The sequence below is a fragment of the Phyllobates terribilis genome, unplaced genomic scaffold (genome assembly GCF_046119375.1).
Source record: "Phyllobates terribilis strain yellow unplaced genomic scaffold, ASM4611937v1 Scaffold_1__5_contigs__length_1240528914, whole genome shotgun sequence".
Lineage (NCBI taxonomy): Eukaryota > Metazoa > Chordata > Amphibia > Anura > Dendrobatidae > Phyllobates > Phyllobates terribilis.
The window spans coordinates 254,504,703-254,525,338 of record NW_027362761.1 but is presented as its reverse complement, the minus strand read 5'-3'; the positions used below and the strand labels follow the sequence as shown (position 1 = coordinate 254,525,338).

The following is a 20,636-nucleotide window of genomic DNA, read 5'->3' as shown; positions in this document are numbered from 1 at the left end:
GGTGCAAAACTATTGTGTGGACATTGAAGCTATGGGTGGGCATGGAACCAGCTGGATACAGCTGGTGGAAAGATTGTATGTCAGAAAACAAGCTAGATCATTCAACTCTTTATTTGTGAACAGTGTGTATGTCATTTAGATGCTTACTGACATTTTAGAATACATTTGTAGCAATACTATGTAGCCTAGACGGAAAGAATCTTAAAATTAAAAATAATTAACATAATATGGATTAAAATGTATTAATTACAAGTCTGGAATACCTTAGATCTAACAGTATAGGGGCCCAATTCATCATTTATGTTTTTTTTTCTTGTCTTGTGGTATTTGATGAATTGTTTTGTGCCAAATTCTTCAAAATGGTGCACATAGTTCATGTTTTTTGAGCAAAATCAAAAATGCTCTTCATTTTTGAATATTCTGTTGTCCGACTTGTTAGCGCAAAAAATCGCATGTTCGCTAAAATGCACAAAATTTGCGCAAACTTTTCAGACATACTTGAAATCACTACAAGGTGGACTGGAGTACATTTGCTCAAAAAATAAGTGACCTTAAAAAGTCGAAAATTATGAAGTAGCCGATAAAATCTGGAAATCTTAAACTTCGACCACAATGATGAAAAAAACTAGACAAAAAAATATAAAATAGACTTTAAAAAAAGTGCAAATTTAAAGGAGAATAAGGGGCAAATGAATTACAGATGTAAAAGACAAACTAGTAAAAAAATAAATAAGGCGCAAATGCAATAATGAATTGGGCCCTGGTTAAATGATAATTTAGACGTTTTAGGTTATTTGTGAAATCATTAGGTGATACACCCCAAGACAAAATGATCTGCATGACTCTCAGCATGAGATGTCATTTCCTCTGCCGATGGTCCTCACACGCCCTGTTCTGCTGGGCTCCATTATCACGACAGAACCAGGATCCAACTAAGTACACTCTGAAGCCCTGAATCCAAATATACTGGTTTTACAGATGTTTAGAACTAGGATGTAATCTGGCGGTGCAGACCATTATCATTATTATAGCAAAATTGAATCCCATCTTATTTTTTAACTCCTAAAAAGCAACCTGTCAGCTGATTTACACTGCGTAAACCAACATGAAACCCAAAGCAGCATGGCTGCATCGGAGAATTTCAGAGAAAATATAGTTAGAAGATCTGTCTGGCGACTGTAGCCTGAGACTAACTTAGTGCCCCCCGCATAGCTCCAGGTGATTAATGGGTCTCTGCCATAGTGGGAGAGAGACCTGTCAATCACAAACCTGTCAATCTGCAGCAGTGCTGGCAAAAGATAGCTAGGGACTAGCCTTGTGTATGGTTATGACCACGGTCTGATCTTCTAATTATCTGGTATTTCACACGGTGGCTCAGTGGTTAGCACTGCAGCCTTGCAGCACTGGGGTTCTGCGTGCAAATCCCACCAAGGACAACATCTGCAAGGAGTTTGTATGTTCTCCCCGTGTTTGTGTGGGTTTCCTCAGGGTTCTCCAGTTTCCTCCCACACTCCAAAGACATCCTGATAGGGAATCTAGATTGTGAGCCCCAATGGGTACAGTGATGACAATGTCTGCAAAGTGCTGCGGAATATGTTGGTGCTATATAAGCAAATAAAATATCTGGTGGCTACAATTGTGCAGCTAGCCTCCGATTCATGCTACCGATGGATTGTGAACCATGGATCATGTGGCAGGAACTATGGCATTTTCCATTTTTGAGCTTTTATTTTTTCCTCTCCTTGATCCATGAGCCATAACGTTTTTATTTTTCCATTGACATAGCCATATGAGGGCTTATTTTTTTACAGGACGATTTGTAGTTTTTATTGATAACAGTGTGGGTTATATATGAAATTTTGATTGTTTTTTTATGGGTTTTTCTTTTTTTCTTGGGGGGAGCGGGAGGTGTTGTGACCAAAAAGCAGCAATTCTGTATTTTCGTTTTTTTTTTTTTTTTTTCAGTTTAATGTAAGGTATCAATAGTTTTATCACCTCTGAAATGTAAAGTGCTGTTGAATATGTTGGCACTGTAGAAATAAAAATTATTATTATTATTATTACTTTATATTTTGATAGATCGGACTTCTTTGAACATAACGATGCCAAACATGTTTATTTTTAAAATTTTCTAAATGTCTTTATTTTTAATATGGAAAAAGAAGGGTGATTTCAAATATTGATATAAATTAGAATGAAATTAGAATTAAAAAACAAAAATATATATTTTTTTAACTTTTACTTTATTGTTTTAGTTCCTTTACAGGGGGCGTGAGTGCAGTAGAACCCCTGTAGCTGGGTGTTTCCATTCTGAAAGTGTTTGATGTTGATGAGAATGGTACGGCCTGGAGACACAGCGCTGATATTGCTGAGATGGTGCTGGTCCAAAAGGTGAGTATATGTCTTTTTTTATTTTACCAAGGGCACTTCTGCATTTACTAATGGACAACCCATTCTGTACGCAGAGAATTCTGGTCGGTCTAGACATGCTATTATAAAGGCCGCCAATGGGCTTAGATGTAGCTGATCGGTGGCAGTTTAATAGCTACGATTGGCATCTATAAATGAGCTTCTAGTATGAGGACCCTTTACCGGCCCTCTCCCAATAATTCTTAATTTTAGGACTCTCAGGAGAATTTTATGACTGTATTGATATATCTTCCTGCTGAAAAAAAAAGTGGCAAAATAAATTGGGATCTCATGTATCTTTATCATCGATCTTTTTTTTTTGGCAAGATAAGAAATCCATCTAAGGCTATGTGACCACGTAGCAGATTTGATGCAGAGCGTTTTTGCCTCTCTCTGGCAGAAAAAAACGCATGCAGATTTACATCGAAAACGCCGCGAAAATGCTTGTAAAACAGTCTGCCATGCAAAGCAATGTGAATTCGGATGTACTGTGCACATGATGTGCTAATTTGCGCGCCTAATTCGCATTGCGTTGCAAAACGCAGCATGACCATTTCTACAGCGATTACGCTGCAAATTCGCGGCCATTGAGGAACATTGAAATGCAGCAAACCCGCAGGTATATGTGGATTTGCTGCGTTTCAATTAAATTCAATGGCCGCGAATTTGCAGCGTAATCGCGGTGCGTGTGGTACCCGGGATGAAGAGGAGACTACAACTCCTCTTCATCCCGGCTACCACGCGGTGAAAAAAAGAAATAAAAAAGTTAAAAATAAACAAAACCTGTATATTCACCTCTCCAGTGGCCCCCGGTCTGCTCCCGGCCGCGCCCTCTCTCCTTGGCGTCCCGCGGTGTACTGTCAGGACCTGCGGTGACATCATTTAGTCACCTGATGGTCACACGACCGCTGACTTCGGCGGTCAGGTGATGGTCGCGTGACCACCAGCTGACTAAATGACGTTACCGCAGGTCCTGACAGTACACTGCGGGACGCCGAAGAGAGAGGACGCGGCCGGGAGAAGACTGGAGGAGACCGGAGAGGTGAGTATACAGGTTTTTTTTTTATTTTTAACGTTTTAATTCTCTTTTTTTTTTTACTATAGATGCTGCATTTAAAGCATCAGTTGTTCACACATTATAAATCCATGCCGGTTGCATGGATTTATATTGTGTGACCAACTTGTCAAGCACTTTTCCAAGTGATGCTCAAAATCACTTGGAAAACTGCTTGAAAAAACGCATGCGAAAACGCTGAAAAAATGCTTTTCTCTGGCAGAAAAAACATGTAAATCTGCATGCGTTTTTTTTCTGCCAGAGAGAGCCAAAAACGCTCTGCATCAAATCTGCTATGTGGGAACATAGCCTAACATGTATGGGGAGATCCCAACTCTGCCTTAACATATGATGTAGCGGGAGAAGAATGAGGCACAATTTATTTTATTTCCTTTTGTTCTTTATGCGATAAACTGCTGCAAGGGATATGTACTCTATTTTCTCCATTGAAAACTATTTCACACTTGCCTGAATGGATCATATACTGTACGTATACATGGAAGGCATATATGTCGCTGACAAATACAGGTGCTTTTCACAAAATTAGAATATCATCAAAAAGTTAATTTATTTCAATTCTTCAATGCAAAAAGTGAAACTCATATATTATATATAGTCATTACAAACAGTGATCTATTTCAAGTGTTTATTTCTGTTAATGTTGATGATTATGGCTTACAGCCAATGAAAACACAAAAGTCATTATCTCAGTTAATTAGAATACTTTATAACAACAGCTTGAAAAATGATTTTAAATCCGAAATGTTGGCCTACTGAAATATATGTTCAGTAAATGCATTCAATACTTGGTCGGGGCTCCTTTTGCATCAATTACTGCATCAATGCAGTGTGGCATGGAGGCGATCAGCCTGTGGCACTGCTGAGGTGTTATGGAAGCCCAGGTTGCTTTGATTGCAGCCTTCAGCTCGTCTGCATCTTCCTCTTGACAATACCCCATAGATTCTCTATGGGGTTAAAGTCAGGCGAGTTTGCTGGCCAATCAAGCACAGTGATACTGTTGTTTTTAAGGCAGGTATTGGTACTTTTGGCAGTGTGGACAAGTGCCAAGTCCTGCTGGAGAATGAAATTTCCATCTCCAAAAAGCTTGTCGGCAGAGGGGAGCATGAAGTGCTCAAAAATTTCCTGGTAGACGGCTGCGCGGACTTTGGTCTTGATAAAACACAGTGGACCTACACCAGCGGATGACATGGCTCCCCAAACCATCACTGATTGTGCAAACTTCACACTAGACCTCAAGCAGCTTGGATTGTGTGCCTCTCCACTCTTCCTCCAGACTCCGGGACCTTGATTTCCAAATGAAATGCAAAATTTACTTTCATCTGAAAGCAACACCTTGGACCACTGAGCAACAGTCCAGGTCTTTTTCTCCTTGGCCCAGGTAAGACGCTTCTGACATTGTCTATAGGTCATGAGTGGCTTGACACAAGGAATGTGACACTTGTAGCCCATGATCTGGATAGTCTGTGTGTGGTGGCTCTTGAAGCAATGACTCCAGTAGCAGTCCACTCCTTGTGAATCTCCCCCAAATTTTTGAATGGCCTTTTCTTAGCAGTCTTTTCAAGGCTGTGGTTATCCCGATTGCTTGTGCACCTTTTTCTACCACACTTTTTCCTTCCACTCAACTTTCCATTAATATGCTTGGATACAGCACTCTGTGAACAGCCAGCTTCTTTAGCATTGACCTTTTGTGGCTTACCCTCTGTAACATACCTGGCGGCGTCCTTGCATAGTGGTCCATCTCCCACTGTGCAAGAGCGCGCACTTGATCTCCAATCGAGAATGTCTCTCTGGCTTCCCTCCATGCTGTCTGTTTGCTTCTGTTTCTGCTGCTTAAGGGCGGCGCCCGATCACTTCCTGCTTTTTGTACCTGCTGCAGGCACACCCCTTGTTCGTCCTCAGCCTATTGCTGTCTGTCACCTGGTATTTAAACCAGCTGCTCCAATTAACCCATGCCTGAGCATTGTGTTTCATTCAGTGTGCTCTTTCACTCTGAATGTGCCAGGTCCCCTTCTGTGTTTGCTTGTCTGCCTATCCTGGAGGCTGTATTTCCAGGCCTGTGTGAACACGCTCCTAGCCTGTTCTTTCCGCCTTCTAGGGGCCGCATACCTAGACCCGTTCCTGTATCTTGCCTGTTCCTGTCTGAACTCGCTCCTAGCCAGTTTCTCCCGCCTTCTAGGAGCTGCATACCTAGACCCGCTCCTGTATCTTGCTACTGTGTCTGTTCTTGTCTGTTTACTCTTCTAGCCTGTTTCCTGTGTTTCTCTATGTCCATACCTTTCCTTTTTCTTGAAGAGAGAAATACGACCATATCAACCCAAAATAATAATAAAAATTAACTTTTATTCATAAATAGTATAAAAAGTTACTGCATAATCAGTATAAGGCACAGTACAAAAATACAGAAAAACACATATCATGTAGGATGACCATCTCACTGAAGGGACGATCCGGTCCACATGTTATAGGGTCCGAGGCACCACAGCAAAAAAACATATATGTAGTCCTTCATATGACAGACCAATAAAGAGGATTATCAAATGACCACAGTATAATACCCATAAACCTATCCTGTCAGGATGCCATATACCAGCAGCTAGGATATACATTCATCATATCAAATGCCACATAGAGGACACTAGTAATAGCCACTATAGCATTATTATAGTCAGGGTATGACAGCTATGAGAGTTCAGCTAATAAAGTTATGTTGGCAGAGTGTGTTCCAGACAAGTATAACGATAGGTAAGTAAAAAGCAAGTGCTGCGTTATATAGGGGAGAATTACCTGGGCCACAAGCTGTGATGTCAGGGCACCCTCACGTGGACCGCTCGTCCACCCCAACGCACGTTTCGGTGTTTGCCTTCTTCAGGGGGCGTTCCTTTTTCTGCAGAGTCTGAACTCGTACCTAACTCCTGCTCGTTGTCACTGTACTTCCGTTTGTGAGTTTGTGGTCCACTCGCTACTTCACTGTAAGTACCCTGTGGGTATCTGGTTCTGCCTTTCCCTTCCTGCCTGTTCCGTGTGTACAGAGCCCTGTCCCCCCTGCTCTGCCTTGCTCACCTCTCCGGCGGTTGTAGCCTGCTCTGCCTTGCTCACCACTCCCGCGGTTCTAGCCTGCTCTGCCTTGCTCACCGCTCCAGCGGTTCTAGCCTGCTCTGCCTTGCTCACCGCTCTGGCGGTTCTAGCCTGCTCTGCCTTGCTCACCGCTCCGGCGGTTCTAGCCTGCTCTGCCTTGCTCACCGCTCCGGCGGTTCTAGCCTGCTCTGCCTTTGCTCACCGCTCCGGCAGTCTCGCTCTGCTCTGACCCTTTGCTCACTGCTCCGGCAGTCTTGCTCTGCTCTGACCCTTTGCTCACTGCTCCGGCAGTCTCGCTCTGCTCTGACTACTCTTGCTCACCGCTCCAGGCGGCCTCGTCCTGCTCTACTCTTGCTTACCGCTCCAGGCGGCCTCGTCCTGCTCTACTCTTGCTCACCGCTCCAGGCGGCCTCGTCCTGCTCTACTCTTGCTCACCGCTCCAGACGGCCTCGTCCTGCTCTACTCTTGCTCACCGCTCCAGGCGGCCTCGTCCTGCTCTACTCTCGCTCACCGCTCCAGGCGGCCTCGTCCTACTCTTCTCTCGCTCACCGCTCCAGGCGGCCTCGTCCTGCTCTACTCTTGCTCACCGCTCTAGGCGGTCTCGTCTTGCCCTGCTCTCGCTCACCACTCTGGGCAGCCTTACTCTGCTGTGTTTGTCCGCCACATCTGTGGTTCTGTTCCTGAGTTCCAGTGTGTACTGGGTCCTATCCCGCCTGTGTTCCTACCTGCTAGTGCCTCCCTGTCTGCACTCTAGCCGTGCTTGCCTGTACCCCCCTGCCTGCATACCCGCCTGCCTGCATAACAGTCGTGCCTGCCTATACCCACCAGTCTGTGTGCCAGCCTAACCAGTCTGTTCCTGTATTCCCCTGTGTGGGTCAACAGCCGTGTCCGGGGTCTGTCCTGGAGTAGCACCTGGTCCCTCTGCTCGGTTCCTCCTTGGTGCACTGGCGTCGTATGCCGTCGTGCGACCCTGGTCGGATCGGGTGAATACCTAGTTACTCCCCTCCAGGCATTCACTCTCCGGCACGGTCCAGTGGAATCACACGCACACGCCGCTCAGCCCGGGCGTGTGCATTACTTTACATCCTCCTTGTGGAGTGTGTCAATGACTGCCTTCTGGACATCTGTCAAGTCAGCAGTCTTCCCCACGATTGTGGAGCCTACTGAAACAGACTAAGGGACCTTTTTAAACGCTTAGGAAACCTTTGCAGGTGTTCTTTGTTAATTATTCTAATTTACTGAGATAATGACTTTTGTGTTTTCATTAGCTGTAAGCCATAATCATCAACATTAACAGAAATAAACACTTGAAATAGATCACTCTGTCTGTAATGACTCTATATAATATATGAGTTTCACTTTTTGTATTGAAGAACTGAAACAAATTAACTTTTTGATGATCTCCTAATTTTGTGAGAAGCACCTGTAGCTATTAAAAATAGCTAATCATTAGGGATAATTGATTCTTTTGAATGCCAAATTTGCCATGTTTGACAAATTTTTCTCAAAAACGTAATACTGTAAAGCCTCTGACTCAAAAAGATGTGTGCAACACTCTGAGGTCTCCTATGATTGTATCCAACCCCTTTCAAGCTCTTTAACACAAACACAGGCTTATTATTGTATGTGTGACCTCACCATAGAAATTGATGGAAACCTAGTAGTAACTTTTCATGTTTGTTAAAATTAAAAAATGGCTAAAAAATTATTAGAATCTTGTGATCAGCAGATCGTTCTTTGCAGAACACTGATTCACTCTGACAGTGTCGCTGTTAAAGGTAACATCATCCTGCTATGACTGGAACAAATTATGTGCCATATATTCTTTAAGAGCTTCCGTTTCTTCCCCACTAACACACTTGCCGGAAGCAAAGGAGGGCAATTGTGGCTTACATTTGGTAGTACTACTGTTTGGGCTTTGGGTGCCAGTGATATTGGTGGCGCTTCTGCTGCTGCTATTGGTTCCCAAATTCTTAGCCGTTGTATGTTTTTTTTTTATTCACTACACTGTCCATTTTTTTAGCATATACTGTATTTTGAATGGTAATTACTTTTGACAGTTCTTTTAACTCCAAGTATTTAACCCTTTTGAAAAAGATTGCTATATAAAATAGTATGTAGTTAGACACAGAAAGCCAAATATGTCAGCAAGACACAGTATAGCTGTGACTTGCATGGTTGTCAAATTGGAATATTAAAACTGGTGTTTGAAACACACATGGACAGTTAAATGTGTATTTTATTTTTTTTACTCCCAAAAAAATTCTAGCTAGGTACACGTCTAAAAAGCCAGCACCTGCAACACGCACACTTTGTGAGATAGACCATCGCAGTTATATGTCTGGATTTTGGAGAATTTTATTTTTTATTTTTAAAAAACAATTATTCCCCCTTGACTAAATGGATTGTACAGGAAATTTAAAAACTCAGTACAGTCGCTTCTGACAAGAAAGAACACTGTCTCTGACATTAATTTCAGATTTTGTTTCTTTAAAACATATTGTGCAGCCTTGTTGCTGCTTTCTAGTGCATTAAGAATAAAGTTAAAAACAATGTGTAATTGTAATTCAAATGAGGCAGGATAGATGCTGCCAATATCATATCATAGATTAGTTATGCTAAGTCTGGCACTGCTGCTGGCATGTCTCCTAACACTTCCTCTCCTTATAAATTTAATCTCTGTATTAGGGCTTGCTCACACAAGCATATAATTTGAACAAGTGCAATGCGAGAAAACATCACATTGCACTCTGACTAATGTTATTCAATGAGGCAGTGCTCATCTGCAAGTTTTTTCTTAGCTCTAATCCAACTGAGGAAAAAATCACAGCGTGCTAGTGTATGCGAGAATCGGATCGCATACACTAATGCAAGTCAATGGGTGTGAGAAAAAAATCGGACGACACACGGACCATGCATGTGCTGTCCAATTTTTACGCACACATAACAAAGGAAACCCGACATTTCTTCAGCCAAGTACAGTAAATTCACAGCCCGAACCGTCAGAATAGGATAGAATAGATATATAGAATAGGTATATAGAAAAGATAGATAGGATAGATGTCCTGTAGATATTTAATGTCACAAGCCCCCTTCATATAATAAACTAGCACCCTTTAGTGCCTTTCATGTGACAATAAAATGGGGGTTTAGTCTTATTTAACCTCTGAAATAAATAATTTAAAAAATATGACGTGGGGTCCCTCCTATTTTTGATAAACAGCCAAGGTAAAGCAGTTAGCTTCGGGCTTATATCATCAGGCTGGGAAGGTCTCTGGTTATTGGGCTTTTCCCAGCCCAAAAATACAAGCCCGCAGCCACCCCATGAGATGTGGCATTTCTGCCACTTTGCTCGGCGCTTCCTGATTTCCCTGGTGCGGTGGCAATCGGGGTAATGGTAGTTGGGGTTGATGACATCTGTGATTTGTCAAAAATCACAGCTGCAATCAATCCCTGGGGTTAGTAATGGAGGGGTATCTATCAGACCTCCCCATTACTAACCCAGTATTTAAAAATGAGAAGACACACACACACAGAAAAAAAGTTCATTTTAATAAACACTCCCCCACACATTGCCTGGTTCAACTATTTATTAAATTAAAAAAAGCCATGCAGGTCCACCGAGTCAGCCGTAGTCCACCGAATCCGCCGTAGTCCACAAATGGATACCTGAAAGACATAAAAAGCAAGAAAAATAAACAATATACTCTCCCTCGTTCACCAATTTATTCCCAAAAATGTTGCCATGCAGATCCGACCTAGTCCAGGGTTCCTTGGATCCGATGCTGGTGACTGTGAATGACCGAGCTTGACACGGCGAATCTGATGAGCGGTGTAGTTACTGACGTCACCGCTGTTCAGAGCCGCCGAGTCACACTGCCCACTATGAGACTCTGAGACTCTGATGAGCGGTGTAGTTACTGACGTCACCGCTGTTCAGAGCCGCCGAGTCACACTGCTTTCTATGAGACTCTGCGACTCTGATGAGCGGTATAGTTACTGAAGTCACCGCTGTTCAGAGCCGCCAAGTCACACTGCCCACTATGAGACTCTGCGACTCTGATGAGCGGTGTAGTTACTGAAGTCACCGCTGTTCAGAGCCGCCAAGTCACACTGCCCACTATGAGACTCTGCGACTCTGATGAGCGGTGTAGTTACTGAAGTCACCGCTGTTCAGAGCCGCCGAGTCACACTGCCCACAATGAGACTCGGCGACTCTTATGAGTGGTGTAGTTACTGAAGTCACCGCTGTTCAGAGCCGCCGAGTCACACTGCCCACAATGAGACTCTGCGACTCTGATGAGCGGTGTAGTTACTGAAGTCACCGCTGTTCAGAGCCGCCGAGTCACACTGCCCACAATGAGACTCGGCGACTCTGATGAGTTGTGTAGTTACTGAAGTCACTGCTGTTTAGAGCTGCCAGGTCTCGTAGCAGTGACATCAGTACCTGGCGCCTGTGAATAGTAGTGCAATGTGTAAAAAGGCAGGAGGGATTTTTTTTTGACAATTTGCATAAATTCAATTGGAAATTTTTTGAATTTTCCTGGACTTGCAAATTTCAGAAATTCTGACAGGCCGATTCTGCTGTCCGATTTTCTCATGGACCCATAGACTTGCATTGCTGATTTTGATCCCACCCTCAGATCAAAATCAGACATGTCGCCGATATTTTCCGTGGACCACTCGATCCGAGGAAACAATCGGATATGTGTAGAGCCCCATAAAGTGCTATCCGTGAAAATCGTCAGACATGTGAACGAACCCTTACCATTAAGTGCAACAATTGCTCTGCTGGAAATGACTAAACAAACTATTGTTCCAACCATCTATCTTTCAATGCTGGTTTGAAAAATGTTTTTGTGTATATGACCATTTTGGAATGAAAAATGAAAAACTACTTTAAGGGGTTGTCCACCTTTTTTTTTTTTTTACTTAACTGCATGCACATGGGGCTAAAAGTCATTTTTGCAATTAGGTTTCATTAAAAATGTTGCACCAGTTGGCTTTTACCCACTCTTTGTTTTGCTGCACAATAAACTTTGATGTGGTCTGTGGTTACAAATCAGCTTAGTGGAGCTCAGAACAAAACAGATAAAAGGGTTACAAAATCCCCTGTCAGACTGTTACAATGAGCTCACTGACAGATTCTCAGTTAATTCATTCTACAGCCAACAATTGACAGTGTAAGGCCATGGCCCCACTACTTGTCAGTATTTTTTCTCAGGAGTGGGAAAGAAAACCAGGTGAGGAACAATCAGAGAAAAGGTATAATAGAAACAAGTCACCAATTCTGCATTTATCACCCACTCCTGGTTTTGGCTCCCACTCCTGAGAAAAAATACTGACCGAATACTGACCAAATACTGATAGTGGGGCCATGGCTTAACACAGAGACTATCAAAGGCAAAGGGTGCAACATTTTTAATGAAATCCAAATGCAAATACAATTTTTTTTGCCCCACATATATGAATTTAAATAAAAAAAAATGTCCCCTAAGGTGAACAACCTCTTTAATACAGCAAGAAAGTGTTCTTGATCAAAGAAAAATAGCAGCGTTAAAAAGAAAACTGGTTAGGGAGAGCAAATGAAGAATAGAAGATACAATAGGACCGCTAACAGTGAGGACAGGTGTTGATATGAGATGTCACATAAGTTCTTGAGAACTGGCATACGTACAACGAAGCCCACAACCTAGAAAAAATATTAGTGGGGCATGCAGGGTTTCTTGAGAGGGGGCAGATGAAGGAAGTGTAATACTGTTAATTTACATATTAAGGGTATAGTAACATGATTTGAGAATTAATTTTTAATGAAGGAAGTCTGCGGGGAGCAAAACTTCCATTCGTCAACTCTAGAGAATTTTTCCATATGTAAACTTTCTTTTTGTGCCAAGGTTGCTCTTCCATATTCCAACTACTGGAATTTATAATAATACAGCTCTGCCATACAGTACATAGGATACTGACACCGCATGAACAAGATGAATCAACCAGCAAAGTCGTGTCGCCATTGGCACACATGCATGTGGGCATGGTGTTTGGCGTTACGCAGCCTCAGGTATATGGCCTTACGTAGCCTCAGGTATGTGGCCTTACGCAGCCTCAGGTATGTGGCCTTACGCAGCCTCAGGTATGTGGCCTTACGGAGCCTCAGGTATGTGGCCTTACGCAGCCTCAGGTATGTGGCCTTACGCAGCCTCAGGTATGTGGCCTTACGCAGCCTCAGGTATGTGGCCTTACAGAGCCTCAGGTATGTGGCCTTACGCAGCCTCAGGTATGTGGCCTTACGGAGCCTCAGGTATGTGGCCTTACGCAGCCTCAGGTATGTGGCCTTACGCAGCCTCAGGTATGTGGCCTTACGCAGCCTCAGGTATGTGGCCTTACGCAGCCTCAGGTATGTGGCCTTACGCAGCCTCAGGTATATGGCCTTACGCAGCCTCAGGTATGTGGCCTTAAGCAGCCTCAGGTATATGGCCTTACGCAGCCTCAGGTATGTGGCCTTACGCAGCCTCAGGTATGTGGCCTTACGCAGCCTCAGGTATGTGGCCTTACGCAGCCTCAGGTATGTGGCCTTACGCCGCCTCAGGTATATGGCCTTACGCCGCCTCAGGTATGTGGCCTTACGCAGCCTCAGGTATGTGGCCTTACGGAGCCTCAGGTATGTGGCCTTACGCAGCCTCAGGTATATGGCCTTACGCAGCCTCAGGTATGTGGCCTTACGGAGCCTCAGGTATGTGGCCTTACGCAGCCTCAGGTATGTGGCCTTACGCAGCCTCAGGTATGTGGCCTTACGCAGCCTCAGGTATGTGGCCTTACGGAGCCTCAGGTATGTGGCCTTACGCAGCCTCAGGTATGTGGCCTTACGCAGCCTCAGGTATGTGGCCTTACGCAGCCTCAGGTATGTGGCCTTACGGAGCCTCAGGTATGTGGCCTTACGCAGCCTCAGGTATATGGCCTTACGCAGCCTCAGGTATGTGGCCTTACGCAGCCTCAGGTATATGGCCTTACGCAGCCTCAGGTATGTGGCCTTACGGAGCCTCAGGTATGTGGCCTTACGCAGCCTCAGGTATGTGGCCTTACGCAGCCTCAGGTATGTGGCCTTACGGAGCCTCAGGTATGTGGCCTTACGCAGCCTCAGGTATGTGGCCTTACGCAGCCTCAGGTATGTGGCCTTAAGCAGCCTCAGGTATATGGCCTTACGCAGCCTCAGGTATGTGGCCTTACGCAGCCTCAGGTATGTGGCCTTACGCAGCCTCAGGTATGTGGCCTTACGCCGCCTCAGGTATATGGCCTTACGCAGCCTCAGGTATGTGGCCTTACGCAGCCTCAGGTATGTGGCCTTACGCAGCCTCAGGTATGTGGCCTTACGGAGCCTCAGGTATGTGGCCTTACGCAGCCTCAGGTATATGGCCTTACGCAGCCTCAGGTATGTGGCCTTACGGAGCCTCAGGTATGTGGCCTTACGCAGCCTCAGGTATGTGGCCTTACGGAGCCTCAGGTATGTGGCCTTACGCAGCCTCAGGTATGTGGCCTTACGCAGCCTCAGGTATGTGGCCTTACGCAGCCTCAGGTATGTGGCCTTACGCAGCCTCAGGTATGTGGCCTTACGGAGCCTCAGGTATGTGGCCTTACGGAGCCTCAGGTATGTGGCCTTACGCAGCCTCAGGTATGTGGCCTTACGCAGCCTCAGGTATATGGCCTTACGCAGCCTCAGGTATATGGCCTTACGCAGCCTCAGGTATGTGGCCTTACGCAGCCTCAGGTATATGGCCTTACGCAGCCTCAGGTATATGGCCTTACGCCGCCTCAGGTATATGGCCTTACGCAGCCTCAGGTATGTGGCCTTACGCAGCCTCAGGTATGTGGCCTTACGCAGCCTCAGGTATGTGGCCTTACGGAGCCTCAGGTATGTGGCCTTACGCAGCCTCAGGTATGTGGCCTTACGCAGCCTCAGGTATGTGGCCTTACGGAGCCTCAGGTATGTGGCCTTACGCAGCCTCAGGTATGTGGCCTTACGGAGCCTCAGGTATGTGGCCTTACGCAGCCTCAGGTATGTGGCCTTACGCAGCCTCAGGTATGTGGCCTTACGCAGCCTCAGGTATGTGGCCTTACGCAGCCTCAGGTATGTGGCCTTACGGAGCCTCAGGTATGTGGCCTTACGGAGCCTCAGGTATGTGGCCTTACGCAGCCTCAGGTATGTGGCCTTACGCAGCCTCAGGTATGTGGCCTTACGCAGCCTCAGGTATGTGGCCTTACGCAGCCTCAGGTATGTGGCCTTACGGAGCCTCAGGTATGTGGCCTTACGCAGCCTCAGGTATGTGGCCTTACGCAGCCTCAGGTATATGGCCTTACGCAGCCTCAGGTATATGGCCTTACGCAGCCTCAGGTATGTGGCCTTACGCAGCCTCAGGTATATGGCCTTACGCAGCCTCAGGTATATGGCCTTACGCCGCCTCAGGTATATGGCCTTACGCAGCCTCAGGTATGTGGCCTTACGCAGCCTCAGGTATGTGGCCTTACGCAGCCTCAGGTATGTGGCCTTACGGAGCCTCAGGTATGTGGCCTTACGCAGCCTCAGGTATGTGGCCTTACGCAGCCTCAGGTATGTGGCCTTACGGAGCCTCAGGTATGTGGCCTTACGCAGCCTCAGGTATGTGGCCTTACGGAGCCTCAGGTATGTGGCCTTACGCAGCCTCAGGTATGTGGCCTTACGCAGCCTCAGGTATGTGGCCTTACGCAGCCTCAGGTATGTGGCCTTACGCAGCCTCAGGTATGTGGCCTTACGGAGCCTCAGGTATGTGGCCTTACGGAGCCTCAGGTATGTGGCCTTACGCAGCCTCAGGTATGTGGCCTTACGCAGCCTCAGGTATGTGGCCTTACGCAGCCTCAGGTATGTGGCCTTACGCAGCCTCAGGTATGTGGCCTTACGGAGCCTCAGGTATGTGGCCTTACGCAGCCTCAGGTATGTGGCCTTACGCAGCCTCAGGTATATGGCCTTACGCAGCCTCAGGTATGTGGCCTTACGGAGCCTCAGGTATGTGGCCTTACGCAGCCTCAGGTATGTGGCCTTACGCAGCCTCAGGTATGTGGCCTTACGGAGCCTCAGGTATGTGGCCTTACGCAGCCTCAGGTATGTGGCCTTACGGAGCCTCAGGTATGTGGCCTTACGCAGCCTCAGGTATGTGGCCTTACGGAGCCTCAGGTATGTGGCCTTACGCAGCCTCAGGTATGTGGCCTTACGCAGCCTCAGGTATGTGGCCTTGCGCAGCCTCAGGTATGTGGCCTTACGCAGCCTAAGGTATATGGCCTTACGCAGCCTCAGGTATGTGGCCTTATTCAGACTCAGGTAGGTGGGACTGCGCCCTTTGAGCTCACCAATATAGAATAACACAATCTGGTCATCTTATCATATGGTTCTAATAACAATGGTCTGATGAAAACAGTCCATAATTCAATGAGTTTTGGAAAATAGAAAGAAAATGAAAATATAAAATATTAAAATGTTTATTTGTTTAACATTAGGCAGTATAACCCTATTCACACCTGGTAGTGGTAGTGGTGTATGCCGAAATATGTTGATATGTTATACATAGATTTGATATGAATATAAATAAATCATTGCTGACTACATATGTCCACTATTGATTTACATGTGCTCTATCCCCCACCTACTGCTTATTAGATTAATACTGTGCTTAGAAATTGCATTTGTGACTGAGTGCAAAGATCATAGGCAAAATCAATGTATTTTCTGACAAAATCACAGAAGCCCTTGCCGCACATTTCCATGTAGACATATATAGAAATATAAGAGATCTGCACATAATAACTGAGGTGGTGTTTTCTCTCCGAGCAGGTGGGGTGTTTTCTAATACTGGACCCAGATGTGTGTATGTGCCTGTGTGCAAGGTAATAACAGCCCTTTCTTGCCTCTGTCTCATTCCTCTCTGTTGTCATTCAGACTGTGTCCTCATTATCTGCTGATCAATAAATTGAGTCTTCACTGAGATGTGAGGCACGAAATAAACAGAAACACAGAGAAATGGAGGCGGAGGATACAGGTAATACACAGAATGAAGCGGTGCAGAAAAGAAACATCGCCTAGGTGAGCTATAGAAGAGGGGTGAGAACAGAAATGGGGCAGAGGCGATATTAGGGAGATAGGAGGGATGCAGAATAACAGACCTCGTGGTCAGAGGAACAGAAATCACAGATATTTTATTATTCCAATGTATTGCACAAAACTGGCATTGTAATCCTCTCTATGGGAATAGTAATAGTCACGTGTAAAGTCACAGAGCTGCACAGACACATATATAGACTTCTGTTTCAGAGGTAGTAGCAGAGTAATCGCAGTGTAACATTGCATGCAGGGTGATGTGACATAGCGCCAACAGATACAGATGTGCAGACTGCTGTAGATGGTGGCCTATCGTTTGTTCTCTTGACATAAGGGCTAGTGTATAATCAGCTGATACATGGTGGCATCCGACTAATATATGACATTGCTGACGATGATGCCTTTATAGTAGAGCCTGATGTGCACCTGTTTGGATCTGGAGCAGTTTTGTAGCACCTAGCAATGTTAGCAGTATATAAAGCAGTGTGAAGCTAACAAATCACTTTTCTCCTTATTTCAGAAGGAATCCAAACTTCCCTGAGTTTTTTTTCCGAAACTGCAGTCCTAAGGTAGGAGACTATTGTGTGTAAGGTGGCACTAAGCCGTGACCTTGCCGGCACACAGTCACATTACCGAGGCACACAGAAGCGTCCACACATGTTAGAAAGCATCATGCATCATTTGTATTCTCTGGACGTTCTCATTAAATTGTTCTCGGAGACATGTGATGATGCACAAAAGGACATACAGGCAAAACTGCTCTGTGTCCGTCCATCAAATAACTCCCCTAATGTGGAGGACAAAGAGACAGGGCTGGAAAAAAGTAACTGAGGAGGGCATGTGACGGAGGAGAGATGGAAGAGACAAGCAGATGTGTAGAAATATAGTGCATGTGAGGTAATCTGCCGAGATGGGAACGACTGGAGCAAGAAAGCAGGTGAGACAGGATCAGAATATCGTTTTTAATTCATTTTGACTATGGCTATAACTATGTATCGACATCTATCTATATTTATATATATATATATATATATATGTATGCATTGTCAATATGTATTAAAATAAATCTATACGCATAAATATATAAACGTATGTATCTATATATATATATATATATATATATATATATATATATATATATATATATATATATACATAAACATATGACTATATATGTATACATATATACATACATATCTACATGTGAAAGAGACACTGTGAGAATTAGAGTGCCAGACGAAAGGGCAAAGAGAGTGCAGGTGTGAGACAGATTGTCAGAGGAGAAGCCTCAAAACAGATATTTAGGTGTAAAAGGGGAGGGACAATGTTAGGATACAGGCAGGAAAACTATGTGTAAGGAAGCCAGGGGTAGAGGGAATCTACAGAAAAGTATAGGTAGATGAAAAGAGAGAAGTGAGCAGGCTGAAGAAAAGGGAAAACCGGAGAAAGCAAGCGATGAAGTGAGGCATTGAAAGAGACAGTGAGAGAGATTATAAAATGAAAGAGAAAAAAAATCAGCCCAGAGAGAGAGAGAGACAGAGCAGTGTTGACAGACAGAAATTAATCAATAGGCAGACAGGAAGAGAGACAGGAGAGAGAGAGGCAGTGAAAGAGAGACTGTTTAGAAAAAGAGAGGGAAAAGGAGAGAAAGTGAGAGAGAGAGGCAGTCAGTGAGAGGAGAGAGATAGAGGAGGAGAAGGGGGAGGAAGGGGGGCATCCATTTTTGTGGCGGGGATTTGAGCTGCTTTTGTGTAACTCTCCCTGAGAGATCGCATGCTTGATGAAAGGCCCTTAGAAAATGCAAATTGCAGCACGCATGAAAAGCACAAAGAGGCATCTCGCTGTCCCTGCCATGGGTTTAATTCTTCACCAACCACGTAGCGCTGACGTCGGGAGCAGATAATCTCTTCTCTGCCCGGGAGTGTGAGTATAACACACAGACTTTCCTGCTCGGGGAACACTATTTTATCCATTTATTGTCCGGGATTTTTTACTCTCATCCTGCATAAGGGTCTGGGGAGTGCGGACGAAGTAAGGGATGGGAAGGTATATTTATTTCACATGGGGGGGTAATTTTGGCTTGCTTTTTTTTCGGAAATGGTAAAAGAAGGGAGAGGAAAAAATGAATTATTGGTTAAAAAAACTTAGCAGGTGCAGAGGGTACTAGAGAGGAGGGGGAGAGGGAGAGAGAAGTAGAGGGAGGGTATAGGAGACAGAAACGGGAGAGAGAGAAAGAGAGGAAGGGAGGAAAAGAGGAGAGAGGGAAACGGAGAGAGAGAGGGGGCGGAGAAAGGGAGTGAGAGAGAAGGAGAGAAACAGAAAGAGGAATGTGAGATAGTGAGAGACAGCGAGAATACAGAAGGATGCAGAAAGACACCGGTCAGACTCCGAGAGAGAGATGGGAGACAAGTGTCCACATGCAGAATCTCACGTAGACCGATGCAAAAGTGTGCTAAAATCCACGAAAGAAACATTAACGGAACAACGGGGCAACTTTTTTTTCCCTTTAAGTGTGTGTTTTTCTCTCTCTCACTCCTTCTTTGCTGTGCATGGGAAGGGGGGGTAGGAAGAGGGGGAATGTGAGAATAAAGGAGGGAGGGTTAGGGGAATGAGAGGGTCTTTGTACTGTGAAGCAGTGGGGGGGTGAAGAGTGTAAGGGAGGGGGAGCCACAGAATAAGGTGAAAGGGTTTTTGGTGAAAGAAAGAGAGGACAGGGTGCAAGAGGGAGGGGAAGGAATGCTGTCTTAACCCTGTGATTACTTGATTGAGGAGTAGATCATTTTATAAGTCCCTCAACCCATCTTTCTGACAAACAGGCCTGCAGTCCCTTGCTTGATATACTTTTGGCTGAGAACGGGTTAAGTGGGGTGCAGCAAAGGGTGGGTTCTCACCCCCCGCCCCACATATACATGCCCGCCTGTCTGTCTGGGGCCTGGGCAGGGAGGGGGTAGAATGAGGCCTTGTGATTTTCTGTCTCTCGCTCTCTCTGTCTCTATTACATGGCTGAGTGAGTCTGAGTAATGAATGTGTGATGAAATTACATGGGCGCACACATACACACAGGAATATATGCACACGTACATCCAGATATGTGAATATTTATATCTTGTCAATATGTACAGCGCTGTCATTCTGCAGAACACATATGAGATATCAGTGAAGAACACAGGTACATACGAAGCTGGCGAGATGTAGGGGAAATATTATAGGTTTACTTTCTCATGCTTTCTTAGGGAGATGCCCACTACGGAAAAAATAGGCATGGAGAAAAAGTTAGAAATCCACAGTGACGACTGCTACTGAAACTCCTAGTAGTAAAAGTTAAGACTTCTAATCATAGAATAACGTATAGGAAACCTGCAGTGTTTTCTATAGGAAATGATACCGAATGCAGGCAAGCTTATCTTCTAGCAGGAAAGAAGTGTGTATTTTCTGAAATTTTCCAGTTGTTCCTTGGAGATTGTCTGCTTACGGTATACATGGTAGAGATGGATTGAGAATAATGCTGCATTGTAAAGTGTTGCATACTGTGTTTCAGGAATAACATTATTCACTGTGGTGAGGAGACATGATCCTCCTACTTCATCTGTGCCCCAGAATGTCTAATGGCGACTGCATGCACAGTTACAAAGGCACAGGGATATGCAGAATACAATCAGGTACAGACATCGGCTCGGAGCGTTAGAAATAGAAGTTTCCCTACACAAATGTGAGAATACATGTAAAGGTGCACACAGATACAGACTCACAATGATAGGAGGGACATTATGTGTTTATTCTTGGGGATGATGAGAGCCCTGCATGTGACATAATGTAATACAGAAGGTGTAAGGACCTCCTGGTGTGAAAATGCTCCATGCACATATCATTTCTCCAAAGTATCCCAGAGCTCTGAAAACCATAGAAGAGCCAGCCACCCATCTGGTGCATCTAGGGAATGGCAGGTGAAACTGTGCT

At 45.0% G+C, this 20,636-nt stretch overlaps 1 protein-coding gene across 6 annotated transcripts in view; it reads left to right on the top strand.

The window, feature by feature from the left end:
• The first annotated feature begins 16,531 nt into the window (after window positions 1–16,531).
• The window catches only part of ZNF219 (zinc finger protein 219), a 33,181-nt gene continuing 29,076 nt past the window's right edge, over window positions 16,532–20,636 (top strand). The window contains exons 1-2 of one of the 6 annotated variants that reach the window (XM_073671189.1): window positions 16,532–16,620; window positions 17,200–17,248. The gene's annotated coding sequence lies outside the window, so the exon portion shown is untranslated. Of the gene's footprint in view, window positions 16,665–17,199; window positions 17,249–17,280; window positions 17,617–17,963; window positions 18,603–18,815; window positions 19,190–20,200; window positions 20,339–20,636 lie in introns of those variants that run through there. The other 5 variants (XM_073671190.1, XM_073671188.1, XM_073671187.1 and 2 more) reach the window with 5 other exon arrangements.